At 47.6% G+C, this 15,876-nt stretch overlaps 1 long non-coding RNA gene and 1 other non-coding gene across 2 annotated transcripts; both read left to right on the top strand.

The window, feature by feature from the left end:
* The first annotated feature begins 2,510 nt into the window (after positions 1–2,510).
* On the top strand, positions 2,511–15,283 carry LOC132657271 (uncharacterized). The gene is made up of 2 exons (XR_009595160.1): positions 2,511–2,935; positions 12,285–15,283. It is a non-coding gene; the product is annotated as an uncharacterized LOC132657271 (long non-coding RNA).
* LOC114116738 (U6 spliceosomal RNA) lies at positions 13,169–13,275 on the top strand. The gene has a single exon (XR_003590565.2). It is a non-coding gene; the product is annotated as a U6 spliceosomal RNA (small nuclear RNA).
* Positions 15,284–15,876: the final 593 nt, after the last annotated feature.

The raw sequence follows: 15,876 nt of genomic DNA, 5'->3' as shown, positions 1-15,876 counted from the left end.
AAGAATATTCTTTTCTTTGCAAAGACAGCCCTTCTTGTAATAACCATAATGGATTTCACTTTCATCCCAACTTGGTAAAGAGGAAAGTGAATGTAAGAAGTTCAGTAAAATATCTTCCAGGAATTAAGACTTGCCAGAGGAGGCATTAACTTAATTGGTCTGCATTAATAGGATGAGGCGAGTGAGAGCGGTCTCCACATGTATCAAGAAAGGATATTTGTTGTGTAGATTTAAGAGAAAATCATAAAGTGATTTGTGCACGTGTGTGTGCATCCAAGCATGAACTCCCAGTGTGTGTGTGTGAGAGAGAGAGAGAGAGAGAGAGAGAGTGTGTGTGTATGGGTGCAGGCATGTGGCTGTGGGGTCTTGAATGCTTTTTGATACTTGCTTTGTCTCTGAAGCCTGGTGAGCACAGCCAGGAAGTCTGAGCAGGGACCAGTCAAGTCCTGATCATTCGCCAAAACCAGAGAAGGCGTGCTCTAGAGCCAGGGAGCTCGAAAGCCTCTTTAAAAAAAAAAAAAAAAAATTAGCTAATTAATTTATTTTTTGGAGGCTAATTACTTTACAATATTGTATTGGTTTTGCCATACATTGATGTCAAAAGGGTCTTTGAATTGATCTACCTAGTAGCTCAGACAGCAGACACTCTGCCTGCAATGTAGGAAACTTCGGTTGGATCCCTGGGTCAGGAAGATCCCCTGGAGAAGGAAATGGCAACCCACTCCACCATTCTTGCCTGGAGAATCCCGTGAACAGAGGAACCTGGCGGGCTACAGTCCATGGGGTCGCAAAGGGTCAGACACGACTAAGCAACCAACTGTTTCACTCTTTCCCTCCTGAAACCAGGGAAACTCACCTCTGGTGGAAATGAGCAACAGAAACGGATGGCAGGATACTCCCATACCAGCTTCGTCTCAGATAAAGCAGAGTAAGGGAGGGAAGTGGTGTTCCTACAGACAGCACATGCATTCACGACACCCACAAGAAGCAGAGCCCATGAGGCTGCAGCGCCAACCAGAAGGGATGAAGGAAATAACAGAGGGTACTGAAGGGTGGCATAACGCAGAGCTGGCACAGCTCAGGGAGATGGGGGCTGTAGTCAGGGGTGAAGAGGGGAAATCATGTTGGAAGTGAGATCTAGATAAGAAGAAATGGAAGGCAGGAAGAAGGGAATGTTTTAAGATCAAAGAGAAGAGATTCAAGAAAAATTGAGACAATAGGCAAAGACGTTTCAAAAGAAGTATAGCAGGATTTTCTAAAGAAGAAAGCAATGAAATAGAGGGTTAGAAACTAAAGTCAGTCCATCTTCCCTGAAATAGAAACGGAGGCCTATACGACATACTGAAACGAGCCCAGCTTTCCTGCGGGGGTGAGCCCCCAGGACCAGCGGGTGGCGGCGATAAAAGGAGACTGCCTCTATGTGCTCGGCTTCTGTTCATGGGAGCAACTCGAGGAATCCAGAACAACAACGTGAAGAAGAGACCAGTGAAGAGAACGGAAGGGTCAAAGCCCTTCACCTACTTTTGAAATCTGGAGCCGTAACATCGCTATGGTTTCTATACTTAGGAAAACTCGCTTTCTGTTTGTGATGATTTTATCCAGATGCTCCACCCAGACAAACAATCCCTGCAACGGTGGATCTCGTCCACTGAGCATGCTGTCTTTCCAAAAGCGTTATCCAAAGACCCTTCGGGGGGAGCCGGACCAGCTCAGTAACATCAGCTCCGCTCCCACGGCAGTAAATTAGGAAGCTCTGAGAGCAACCTCGGAGAAGGAGTAAGGTCATCTCCCCCACTTAATTAAAAGAAAACAAAGCTGTGTGGGCTGACGTGTTAACTCATGCCATTGACACGTGTGCCCTGCTTGGAACCGTCACTGGATTCGGGGGTCACTAGTGTTCACACCTGCCTTCCTTTCCTGTGACAGCTATTTTGATCGTCTCATGATGAATGCTATCATTTCATGTCACAGCCTCTCTGGCACTTGTGATGTTCCCTTATGCTTTCCCAAGAAGAAGCTAGTGGGACCATGGGGCCCAGCAGGATGGAGAACTGCAGATTTTTTTCCGGTGTGAAAGAGAAAGAAGATGTCCGGAAAGTTCATGCTAGGCTCTCTGAACACAGCTAAATGCCCTGGCACCCAAGCCGGCCACTTGGCAAGTTCTTTCTGTGTACAGCGAAATGGCAGATAATGGTAATTAGAATGGTAATTATCTGGCATTAGAGGTAGTGTGATGGAGTCTCCCAGCGGCAAGAAAAGTCCACAGAGAAATGAGTTCTCCATCTTTTAGATCAGAAAGCACGCAAGTTTGAAATATTTTATGAACATTTTAAGTATGGGATTTCTCAAGAAAGAGAGCTAACAAAGGAAATAGGTATTTTCTTATCCTGGAAATAAAACTGGAAAAAAACAAACAAGAGATGTTTACTTTCTTACCTAATAAGTAAGTCAAGTGTAAAGTCCTATAGGTGATTTTCCAGGAAGGGTATTATAAGTCAGAGAATTTCCAGAGAGGGCGGTACAGCTACACCGAATGAGCAAATATTTGGGACAGACTGTGTGCAGAGCACTCCCCCGCCTTGGAATTCCATGGAACACAGAGGTTTCTTCAGAACTAATAAAGGGCACTACACTAAAGCCAGAGATGAATTTTGCCTTTTAAATATGAAAATGTAACTTTTGACTATTGTTGACAGATGCCAAAGTCTCCAGTATCTTAAGGACTCACTTTGTTTGCATGGAAATGGAGGAAGAGTAAGAAATTATTTTTCTTTTTAAAATTTAAATACATGTATACTTTATTGAAGTATTTGGCCACCTCATGCAAAGAGTTGACTCACTGGAAAAGACCCTGATGCTGGGAGGCATTGGGGGCAGGAGGAGAAGGGGACGACCCAGGATGAGATGGCTGGATGGCATCACTGCCTGGATGGACGTGAGTCTGAGTGAACTCCGGGAGTTGGTGATGGACAGGGAGGCCTGGCGTGCTGTGATTCATGGGGTCGCAAAGAGTCGGACACGACTGAGCGACTGAACTGAACTGAACTGAATTTGCAATGCTGTGTTAGTTTCAGATGTACAGCAAAGCGGTTCAGTTATCCGCGCGTGTACACATAGCCCTTTTCAGAGTCTTTCCCTGTGTAGGTCATCACAGACCACTGAGTAGAGCTCCTTGCGCTGTACAGGAAGGGGCTGCTGCTTACGGCACAGCTGGGAATAGTCCATAAATAAGACCTGGGGATTTAATGATCACAGTCTCCAATGCTGAACCATAAACTTCAAAATTGCTGAGGCTAAGGTCTTAATTGTTCTCACCACGAAAAAGGAAATGACAGTATGTGCCATGATGGAGGTGCTAGCTAACCCTGAGGGGGACTCACGTTGCAACAGATACATGCATGAAACCAAACAGTCAATAGCCCTTAAACTCACACAGGCTTTATGTTGATTATATCTCAATTAAAAAAAAAAAAAAAAGACTTCTGTCCTGGAAGTGACATCCAGGTTCTGGCATCTGTTGCCTCTCAAGAGAAAAGATGCCCTTGTGGTGAAAAGTGGCAATTTTGACTACAGAACGAGGGGCCGTGGCTTTGCATCTGGGAGTGCGTGGAAGGGAGGATCTGGCTGGTAAGGCCCGTCTGTACCTGTCAGAGCAGGGAATTGAGTGACTGTGACCATTTTGCCTTCTAACTGACTCTTCGAGCCCCCAGCTAACTCCTGCTCAACACCATTAAGTATCAGTGGTGATTTGTTGGGAGATTTTTGTTTCAATAACAAAGCAAACCCATGACTTGAGCTGGGGAGTGTCTTGGACCACCTCAAGGTCCTATGAGAGCAAGAACAGATGGCTGGCGTCTTGGAGATGCGATTTGGTCCTAGAGGATTCTTCGTGTTTAGGAAACACTTGCACGTGTTGAAACTTTCCCTGGTTTTCTTCTGCGGCCCAGCTTTCCATCGGGTACACCGTTTTACTCTTTCACTAAGCATTCTGAACAAAAGAAAGCAGACTTGGCATTTTGGCCTATTAATTTTTAAGAGGTTTGTGATAAGTTAAATCAACAGTAGTAACAGGCTTTGTCCCCAGACAGTGTGGGGCTTTGTAAAGAGAAAAGATGCTAGGTTGACAGACGCGGGTATAGATCACTACTCCTTTTAATTATCTGCTGTGCAACTTTAAGTGGTTTAATTGACTTCTCTGAGCTGCGAACTCATTCTTTGCACAAATATGAGCGGCTGCACCTCCTGGTGTAGAAGAATCGAAGCATCAGAACCCCCAGGAGGGATTCAGGAATTTCTCGTCTTATCTTCTTTGTCCTTTGCTCAGCCTTGTGACCTCATTCCTGTGGATAATTGAAAGGAGGTTGTTCTTGTTGTTTTAAAATTTCAGGGGTCCTGTGGAGGTCTTGGGTCAAGTATCAACTGCTCAGGAATGTGCAGATGGCTGGCTGGACAGGTGGGCAGGAGGGCAGGGCAGGGCATGCGAGCTGGCACAGTGGACCAGATGGAGTAGAGAGCTGCCCTTCTCCTGCGGTCCCCACGGGAGGGCCCTGAGCCCCACCTGCCAGCTTGGCCTCTATCCTGGGCTTCCCTTGTCCTGTCTCGGGTTTCAAGGCCACTGGTCACCTGGGGCCAGCACTTAGCCACCCAGAGCTTTCTCTCAGACACCACACGTGATTCACATCCTTCCCCAGTACGGGAAAGACTGGATTCCTTCCGAAGCAAGCAGGCAGGGGGTGGACACTAAGGCTACAATTTGCACATGTTTTGAGGTCTGTTTTGTTTTGCTGCGAGCTAGCTGGGTAAACGGAGAAGGCGATGGCACCCCACTCCAGTACTCTTGCCTGGAAAATCCCATGGACGGAGGAGCCTGGAAAGCTGCGGTCCATGAGGTCGATGAGGGTCGGACAGGGTTGAGCGAGTTCACTTTCACTTTTCACTTTCATGCACTGGAGAAGGAAATGGCAACCCACTCCAGTGTTCTTGCCTGGAGAATCCCAGGGATGGGGGAACCTGGTGGGCTGCTGTCTATGGGGTCGCACAGAGTCAGTCGGACACGACTGAAGCGACTTAGCAGCAACAGCAGCTGGGTAAAAGGCTCACTGAAAGCATTTCATTCAAACAGCTTTTACAGAACAAAGTGTTGCATATCTTAAAATTAAAACCCAGCTGAAGGTGGCCAATGGCTCAGGGCTGGCGGGTCAGGCATGGAAGCTTGGTGTCAGCCAGCTGACATCTGGCCGGTGTGGCTCCTCCCAGGCTCAGCCTGGACTCCTTGGTGCTGGAGGTTCCACCAAGCACCCAGTGAGCCCACCTAACTTGAGCTCTAGTAGAGCTGGGAAGATGCGTGGTGAATTAAACACCTGTAATGACTCATGCCCTGGAGTGTTTTTATAGAATGCAATGCAGCAATTGGAGGCTGTGTTCCAGGCTGCCCTCTGAGAGGGCAGTTGGAGACCTGCTCTATTTTTAATAAGTGAGGTCATGGAGTATTTATATGTACCCTTGGGGCGGCCCCACCACCAAAACAGGAACGTAAAAGCGTACACTTCAGTGACCCCGTGGCTCGCCAGCTTCCAGTTTCGTTACATTTAAGCCTTTTATTACTTTGGTATAAGGCAACAGGGAAGAGAAACAAAAGAAAAAATCTTCATGGATGAAGAAAGCATTTTCTTTTCACCTCCCCCTGCCTCAAATGTCATTTTCTTTGTTTAAAAAGATCAACAGACTTGGTCTATTCAGTCCATGGGATATTATCTGGTGATTAAGAGACACGAACTATCAACCCACAAACTTGCATGGAGGAATCTTTTTTAAAAAACTCTCTCCCAGAGCTTTCACTTTTGCTTCTTTTTTTCATAAAAAACGTGTACTGACGTATAAAGCCGATTCACAGCCTCATGTGCGTTTCAGGTTCAGAGACAGTGGGAGACGGCCCTACTCCCGAGAGACTGGGCGGAAGGATGAGCCCCGTAGCAACGTGGCGAGCGCTGTGCAGAAAAGGGGATCTTCAAGGGGGATGTCCGGGGCAGACCTGCAGGATCAGCAGGAACCAGCCAGACCCAGAGGAGGGGGAGGGCAGGAAGGCTCCCCGGCCGGCCCCTCAGACTCCCTCCGGCAGCCCTCCAGGTGTCAGTGGCTCCCCCATCCCCAGCTTAGGTGGACATCCAGGCAGCAGCCAGGGGCACAGAGACCCATCCTCACCCTCCAGTGGTACCTCCCTCCCTCCAGGGATTGTCCATCACTTCGTGGATTATCCTTCAAGGGACCATCTCCGAAGTCCTTTGGGGCAGTTACGCCGCTGGGTAAGCCTGTGGGCCATTCGAACCGTAACATCTCAGACTTCTAGCTCACCTGGTCACATAGCATCACAGCCACGAGGGGTCTCGGGAAGCCTCCATCCCTTCTAACGCTAAGGACCGAAGCCCTGAAGTCTAGTTTGGTCAGTGCTTTCCCTTCACAGCAGGGCTGTTTCTCAGAAGCAAGGTGGGAAGGACAGAGGACACTTGGGGAGCGATCGCTTCATTTGAGCACCTTCGACCTGAGCGATAGTGTGTTTATGACATCAAGGGCACGGATCCTGCGTTTTGAGATCAGCCCGTGGATGGCCATGTACATACACAGTCCAGGCCGTTCTCAGGATGCACCCCCACCGCACCTCCAGGTGTGGAGACTTCTGGGTGCATGTGACCTCGCCCTGTTTCCTAGAAGCGAGCCTCTGGATCAATGGTCCCCAGGCCCCGCCAGAAGCAAGACACAGGGGTGCTGGCTGCGGTCCGCAGAGCAGGTCTCAGCCTGCTAGCAAGGACTGAGAGCCGGCCCCTGAACCAAGCACCCTGGTTTTGTCTTAATTCCCCTCCTAGGCATTGCCTGTTTGCTGTATTAGTTTCCGGTTTTCTTAAAAGAGGACAGTGCGGTGCAGCCCTGACTATGTAATTGGTGGCTCTGCTCTGTGGCTGAAGTGAAAACAGGGCTGAGAAAGGCCCTGGGGGCGGCTGGCTGGCTGGCAGCATCCTCAAGCCAAGCGTCTTTAGAGGGCGAGGGCAAGTCGAAACAGTGGCTCCAAGACAGAAAACCACCACCACCACCACCAACAGCAACAAAAAATGCCCGTCGTGTGAAGATACAAGCTTTCCAGTCCCACACTTTCCAGTTAGTCTCGTAATTGTGAAAAGCAGAAGCTCTGTTTTGCTGTGTATCTGCCTGTCTCGATCCCTCTGATGTCCTGTTTTGTCTGCAAACCCTGCGTGCTGTTGGTGCTGAAGGCTCTGCGCTGGCTCTCTGACGTTCAGGAAGCAAGCCCGCTGCGTGCAGAGCACGGGCTGCGTCTCACGCGCCCCTGGTCTGGGTGGCGGGGTCCCCAGCCGGCCGTGCAGCTCTGGTACTGGCTGCAGGATGGCCGGGGCGCAGACGCCACCACCCAGACCAGGGGGACTTTTCTCAGAGGAAGGAGCGAAGTGAAGGGAACATGCAGTTGTTGCAAACGAGAGGCGTTGAGACCAGGTTTGCAAACAGGCGTGTGTGCCGCCCAGACCGGTCTTGGACGTCAGTGACTCCCGTCAGGCCTCCGCCTCTGTGAGCCAGTCCCCGGGGGGCGACTGTGGGCACCTTGGGGGAAGACGCGGGCAAATGGGAGGGCTGAGGGCAGGGGGGGTGGTCTTCACGACCCGGCTAGGGGTGGTGCTTCTCTGGAACTCACATGGGTGCTGGCCGTCCTTCCCCTGGCCCAGCTGTGTAGCTGCTTCCGGGGGTCGGTTCAGATAACGTCTGGGAGACCCTCCCCACCCCTGAGACCCTCTGCGAGCCCAAGACGCTTCATCCCGAATGGCAACGTCAGCGGGGGTCTGTCCCCTGCCTGTCCCGCCGCAGCTGAGTCCTGCAGAGCAGAGGCCAGCCCGAAACTCTGTGTCCCCCAACCCGGCACGGTCCTGCTGCTCATCAACATGGAAAGACAGCAAGGTGATGCCACACAGCACATATTCAGTATCTTGTGATAAAGCAAGATGGAAAAGAATATTTAAAAAGAATGCATATATATGTATAACTGAGTCACTTTATTGTACAGTAGAAATTCACACAGACTTGTCTCCAATAAAAAGTAATTTAAAAAATAAAATGTTCACTCAAAAAAAAAGAAAAGGAAATTAACAACGTTGTAAACCAACTATACGCAGTCTGCTCAGCCAGTCGTGCCCAACTCTCTGCGACCCCGTGGACGGTAGCCCACCAGGCTCCTCCGTCCATGAGATTCAACAGGCAGGAGTACTGGAGTGGGTTGCTGTGCCCTTTCCCGTAAATCAACTGTAAGTAAATAAGTAAGTGTTAGTCGCTCAATCGTGCCGGACTCTTTGCGACCCCATGGACGGTAGCCCACCAGGCTCCTCTGTCCATGGGATTTTCCAGGCAAGGATACTGGAGTGGGTTGCCATTTCCTTCTCCAGGGGATCTTTCCAACCCAGGGACTGAACTCCTGCACTGCAGGCAGCTTCTTTTGAAAAAAAGAGAAAGAAATACTTGAGATGAACAAGAGCCTGGGACTCATCCAGCAGGATGGGGGTGCTGAGCGCCAGCTCCTGGTCCCACCCTTGCTGTCACTGCCTACCCCCCCCACAGGCTAAGCACCCAGTTCCTGGACCACAGGAAGTAGACCCCACACATCTCGGTGGCTTTATTGTCTCTGCGCTTAAGCTAATCATTCCTACACAGTCTTCCTGTTTTCTCTGAAATGTCTCCTGTCTTCCATAATTATATATATTTTGGAGTACTTCCTGTGCCTCTGTTCTATTGTCTGCTTGATTATAAAACAGAGGCTGCCTTTTTTTAGACTGAGCTATGAATTAGTCTATTGCACTAAGTTATGTAACAGGTATCATTTGAAACTGAATAGAAATTTTGCATTGTCATCCAAATGACAAAATTCCAAAACTTTATGACGTAGCAAAAACTGGTTGCTTGGGTTAACTGATCCACAATATAGTTAATTCTTTCAAGAGACGTGCCCTAATTTTCCCTTTGATCACTCATGATTTTGTGAAAATGTCTTTTTTCTGTTAAGCACGGATAGGCTTAAGCTTTAGCCGCTAAGGAAAGATATTAAAGAAAAATACCTAATGACAATAGAAAAACCAGGCCTTACATATTAAATAAGGAAGTGTGTTAGAATTTCTATTACAATATGATCCCAGACGTAAAAAAAAGTTGGTAAACTTCTCTGGTTGGTAGGCTTATGAATGATTTTCATTTCCTTTCGTATGTTTCTCTGGATTGGTGTTTTCTGAGATGAACAGAAATTTCCTCGTATCAAGGACGGAAATGTTTTAAAAAACTTTGGCATTTTGGAAGCTTAAGCTCTGCATTTCCTTGACCATATGGAGAGCGAGGAGCCCTTAATTCACAAGGAGACCAGAAGGGCCTCACTGCTCTCCAGAGGTGTGCAAATCTTCTCTGCTGCTCTAGGTGTACAGCAGGAGGGAGGCCACTGGTATGTAAGGTTAGGTTAGGAAGCTGGATTTGGGAAAGGCTGGAGTGCTCTGAACTAATCAGTCATCAGTGAGCAGGAGAAGCCGTGGGCCCAGAAGGGGTGTCACTTCGGGGACTCACACAGTCAGGGAGCACTAAGAGGTCAACCCTCCAGGAACAGTCACTGGGTGTGTCACGGAGGGTCACGCCTTCCACGGTGACTCTGTAACAGCACCCAGAGTTGCCCAAGGAGGGATGGGAGAGACAGACTCTCCCATCACGTCTGCCAGCTCGAGATGCTTTTTTCAGAAATAATTTCCACAAGGAGGAGAACATTTCCAAGTCTGCGCTCCATAAACCAGGCATTTTACATACGGCTTTCTGTTTAATGTCTGGAAAATAAATAACATTCCCATTATACAGATGACAACACTGAGACCTGGGGAGTAATAGCCCCAGAGGGAGGAAGAGGCACAATTATCACCCACTCCTGCTCCCAGGTCCATCCAACCCTCCCCCTCCGCACCACCTTGCACCCCATCAGCAACAAAATGGGGCGGCTGCACCCCCTTTCTAGAAAATGTTTACCTTTTGGCCACATAGCTCGGCATGTGGGATCTCTGTTCCCTGACCGGAGATCGAACCTGTGCCCCCTGCCCTGAACGCAGGGTCTTAACCACCAGACCACCAGTGAAGTCCCAGCTGCACCATCTTGAACAAACCCTTGTCTCCTAGCTTCAGTTTCTGCCTGTAAAAGGAAGTGGCTGAGTTAAGTGGATTTTGATTTCTCTTCAGCCCTTGCATATTATGCTTCTTGACTGATTTCACTCATATGCTCGATGACGGCTTAATACAGGTTTAAATGAAACGCTGCACTCCTTTCAGCATTAAGTACACACAGTCGAACGAGCAAAGCACAGCAAAGTCAAGTCAGGTCACAGGTTCAGATGACAGAGGATTCCAGAAAGGCTGCCACCAAAACTGCATTTCCGGAGGCCCGGGCTTCCTTCAGTGAACGAGAACAGGACGCTGGTGAGACCGAACATTGCCTGCAGCGGGAACGTGAGTTTCTGAGTGGTGCACTTAATTAAGCATTTACAGCGTGCTCGCTCTCTCCTTCCAAGGTTCACAGGATATGTACCCTCGAGGATACACAAGTTAACTTTCCATCTTGCTGGAATTCTAATTTCCTCAAAGTCTTTAAAACAAGACTCCAAAATGGCACACGGAACGCCTCCCACCTTCACTGGGAGCCTGAACTAGGATTGAAACAAACATGCCCATCATACAGGAGCATGGAAGCAAATAGCTTCAGTGCCTGGGAGGGTCTGGGCTTGAGGCGCTGGAAACTGAGAGGATTAACGAAGTAGCACTTTAGACAATGAGCCAGGGAGCTGTGGGGGGCGGGGGGGGGGGCGGGGTTCTTCTGTGGTTCAGGTAGTACTTGAACTTTGGTTTGTCTGTGGGTGATCTTTATCGAGTCTGGAAGGAAGAGTATGTTTGACTGCAGAAAAGGTTGGAATCCTCTGTGTTTTTTATCCAGTGCTCAAAATGGGAAATTAAGTTCATAATTTTTATGAATGTGTTTGTAAAGGCATACAGTTAGTATTAGCTTTTGAATTTTAAGAGTTGCTCGTGCATTTATTGAGGTACAATCGACATATATTACATTTCCTTTTTCTTTTTTAAATTAATTAATCTATTTTAATTGGAGGATAATTACAATATTGTGGTGGTTTTTGTCATACATCGACATGAATCAGCCACAAGTATACACATGTCCCCTCCTCCTGAAACCCCCTACCACCTCCCTGCCCCTCCATCCCTCTGAAACCCCCTACCGCCTCCCCTGCCTCCATCCCTCTGGGTTGTCCCAGAGCACCGGCTTTGAGTGCCTGGCTTCAGCCTCCAACTTGCATTGGTCATGTTTTACATATGGTAATATACATTTCAATGCTACTCTCTCAAATTGTCCCACCCTTGCCTTCTCCCACAGAGTCCGAAAGTCTCAACTAATGACTGAGAACTGTTGGGACATCGAGGTTATTTGGGTTTTTTGGTTAAAGGAACCTGTCTGCCAATGCAGGAGATACAAGAGATGCAGGTTAGATGCCTGGGTTGGGGAGATCCCCTGGAGAAGGGCATGGTGACCCACTCCAGGATTCTTGCCTGGAGAACCCCATGGACAGAGGAGCGTGGTGGGCTACAGTCCACGGGGTCACACAGAGTGGGACACGGCTGAGCACACACGCATGTAGGGGGTGTCTAGAATTCCTCTGTGTTCAAGGGCACACAGGCTACATGTAGCGGCTGGAGCCGCTGGTGCCAGCTGCCGGCCAGCAGACTCGGCCTTGGACAAGGATGCCTCAGTGTCCGAGCTTGGGGCGCGGGGGAGGTCGTCTGGGATCCGGTTCTGCCGTCAGGCAGCCGTCGGGTTTTGGCTGGTTCTGCCATGTGTTTGAAGTCATGTGACCACAGACATGGTGCTCACCTTCTGAGCCTCCAAGTCTGGGAAGGTGGTTGAGTAACCCTGCTTCTTCCTAAGATGGTGGAGAGGCTGGCAGCAGACAGCCCAGCTGACCGGCCAGCTGAGGGCAAGACACGGGCCAGGAGTCTACTTAAGGCTGGCATCAATGGGGAGGAAGGGGGCATGGGGTGGAGTGCCCTCTCCAGGGAATCCCAGAGGGGCTGGGGAGGGGCGAGGGGGCCCCTGACCAGGGAAGGCCTCGATGCTCGGAGGAGGCCCCAGGGGTGGGTGTCAGTCACCGGGTTCTCCTTCCCTCCCAAGACTGGCGGGTAACATGGTGTCTTCTTTCTTTTTTTTAAAGCATCACTCATTGGACGACTCTGCCAACCACTCACTGTCACCTCGAAAGTAACTCTCACTCGAATTTTCTCATGGGGGCTGCTCTTGGCTCTTGGGTTTGCATGAAAGGTGAGTTCACAGACATGTATCTCCACCTGCCACGGGTCCCGGGTGCCGTCTCTGCACCGGTCTGCACCAGTGGCCCGTGCAGGCTGGAGAAGCTCGACGGCTGAGCCGACATCATCAGCCAGAAAGGCCTGGCGCTGTGGCAGGGGCAGACTGGTGACTTGCAGAAGCCAAGGGGCTGGCCAACCGGAAACCACGCAGCAGAACAGGGCAGGGGGTGGGCCTGGGGGATGGCGCACGCCAGCGACAAGGCAGGGGCCCTGGGGAGCCCACCCCACCTCACCAGGGCACCTCCCTGCGTTTCTCCCAGATTCGGCCATGGTCTGCCCTGACTGGATGGCTAATCTTGGATAATGTCATCATTTAGAAATGTGAAATCGCACCATGCAATACCAAAGACACTCACTTTAATTTGAGGGAGGAGAAAGATAATTTCCATCTTTCATAGCTTCAGAGTGGAACCGAGCGCAAGACCCGCCATCCACTGAACGGTTTTGTCATCGGCTTAGAAAGTGGACGGAACGAATTTTGGTAAAGATATACAGTCTTGCAATGCTAGTAAGTCAGGTTTGTAAAATTCACTTTTAACAGATGCCGATTAATCTATGCTAAGTCGCTTCAGTCGTGTCCAACTCTGTGTGACCCCATGGACTGCAGCCTACCAGGTTCCTCCATCCATGGGATTTTCCAGGCAAGAGTACTGGAGTGGGGTGCCATTGCCTTCTCCTGATTTTTCTATAGGCAGCCATAAAACAAGTGATGTTTTAAAAGTTAATTGTTGTGCTCGCTTCGGCAGCACATATACTAAAATTGGAACGATACAGAGAAGATTAGCATGGCCCCTACACAAGGATGACACGAAAATTCGTGAAGCGTTCCATATTTTTAAACTATAAAACACTGATGAAAGAAATCAAAGAGGACACTAATAGATGGAGGAATATACCATGTTCATGGATTGGAAGAATCAATATAGTGAAAATGAGTATACTACCCAAAGCAATTTACAAATTCAATGCAATCCCTATTAAGCTACCAGCCATATTTTTCACAGAACTAGAACAAATAATTTCAAGATTTGTATGGAAATACAAAAAAACCTCGAATTGCCAAAGCAATCTTGAGAAATAAGAATGGAACTGGAGGAATCAACTTGCCTGACTTCAGGCTCTACTACAAAGCCACAGTCATCAAAACAGTATGGTACTGGCACAAAGACAGAAATATAGATCAATGGAACAAAATAGAAAGCCCAGAGATAAATCCACACACATATGGACACCTTATCTTTGACAAAGGAGGCAAGAATATACAATGGAGTAAAGACAATCTCTTTAACAAGTAGTGCTGGGAAAACTGGTCAACCACTTGTAAAAGAATGAAACTAGATCACTTTCTAACACCGCACACAAAAATAAACTCAAAATGGATTAAAGATCTAAATGTAAGACCAGAAACTATAAAACTCCTAGAGGAGAACATAGGCAAAACACTCTCAGACATAAATCACAGCAGGATCCTCTATGATCCACCTCCCAGAATTCTGGAAATAAAAGCAAAAATAAACAAATGGGATCTAATTAAAATTAAAAGCTTCTGCACAACAAAGGAACATATAAGCAAGGTGAAAAGACAGCCTTCTGAATGGGAGAAAATAATAGCAAATGAAGCAACTGACAAACAAGTAATCTCAAAAATATACAAGCAACTTATGCAGCTCAATTCCAGAAAAATAAACGACCCAATCAAAAAATGGGCCAAAGAACTAAATAGACATTTCTCCAAAGAAGACATATGGATGGCTAACAAACACATGAAAAGATGCTCAACATCACTCATTATTAGAGAAATGCAAATCAAAACCACAATGAGGTACCACTTCATACCAGTCAGAATGGCTGCGATCCAAAAATCTGCAAGAATAAATGCTGGAGAGGGTGTGGAGAAAATGGAACCCTCCTACACTGTTGGTGGGAATGGAAACTAGTACAGCCACTATGGAGAATAGTGTGGAGATTCCTTTAAAAATTGCAAATAGAACTACCTTATGACCCAGCAATCCCATTGCTGGGCATACACACCTAGGAAACCAGAATTGAAAGAGACACATGTACCCCAGTGCTCATCACAGCACTGTTTATAATATCCAGGACATGGAAACAACCTAGATGTCCATCAGCAGATGAATGGATAAGAAAGCTGTGGTACATATACACAATGGAGTATTACTCAGCCATTAAAAAGAATTCGTTTGAATCAGTTCTGATGAGATGGATGAAACTGGAGCCGGTTATACAGAGTGAAGTAAGCCAGAAAGAAAAACACCAATACAGTATACTAACACATATATATGGAATTTAGAAAGATGGCAATGATGACCCTGTATGCATGACAGCAAAAAAGACGCAGATGTGTATAATGGACTTTTGGACTCAGAGGGAGAGGGTGGGATGATTTGGGAGAATGGCATTCTAACATGTATACTATCATGTAAGAATCGAATCGCCAGTCTATATCTGACGCAGGATACAGCATGCTTGAGGCTGGTGCATGGGGATGACCCAGAGAGATGTTATGGGGAGGGGAGGTGGGAGGGGGGTTCATGTTTGGGAACGCATGTAAGAATTAAAGATTTTCAAATTTAAAAAAAAAAAGTAAAAAAAAAAAAAAAGAAAAAAGAAAAAACCGCCCCCCCCCCAAAAAAAAGTTAATTGTTTTAGAGCATCCAAAGCTGTCACCCGTTAACCTATTTCTTCCTTCGGACCACCAAAAGCACAGATGGAAAGGGGTTTTTTTTTCCTGACCAGTTATACCATCATTTTACTTTCAATGAAAGACCATGTCTGAATCAAAGGCTTACCGGGCAAAATAAAGCTCTCCTGTGGGTACTCTTTAGGGTGGTGCCATTACTGATTGTCCTGGCTCTCAATATTTCCCCACTGGTTTCAGCCAAGGGTGAGTGTGCTATTTAGAATCTGATGTATTACAAGAGTTTTCAAAGATAGAATAATTATATGATCCTTATCTAGGGAGTGTGCCAGGGTTTTAATCTTATAATAGCAAAGATAAGATTTTTAACCTGACTATGCCTGAGGTTCTATTAAACTATAACATTCAGAACAATTTGGATTAAACTGCCCTTCACTGTGTTGTCCTTAGGAGACTGTTGAGCTTCTGATGCTAATGGGGAAAAAAAGTGTGGGTTTTGAAATAAATTCCCCATAAAACATAGTTTAAAAAATTCTCTTTCAATGTTGAGGCAGAGGGTTGGTGCCTATTGAACCAACAGATGAGCAAATAAAGCTTCAAGGGGAGCTGCAGGTTGCTTCATTTGAGATCTTTTCTTTAAAAGAAAGATACAGACACTGGGGTTCACAGTGTCGCTGGGTGGGGTGAAAGGGGAGAGGCAGAACAGAGTGTGAGCCCTGTCCTGGAGGAGAGGAGTCGTGGAGAGTAAGTCATATCACCCAAGAAGCTGTTTGTTACTT

The sequence above is a fragment of the Ovis aries genome, chromosome 10 (assembly GCF_016772045.2).
Source record: "Ovis aries strain OAR_USU_Benz2616 breed Rambouillet chromosome 10, ARS-UI_Ramb_v3.0, whole genome shotgun sequence".
Taxonomy (NCBI): Eukaryota; Metazoa; Chordata; class Mammalia; order Artiodactyla; family Bovidae; genus Ovis; species Ovis aries.
The sequence above is the reverse complement of the archived record's forward strand: the minus strand, read 5'-3'. Positions and strand labels throughout refer to the sequence as shown.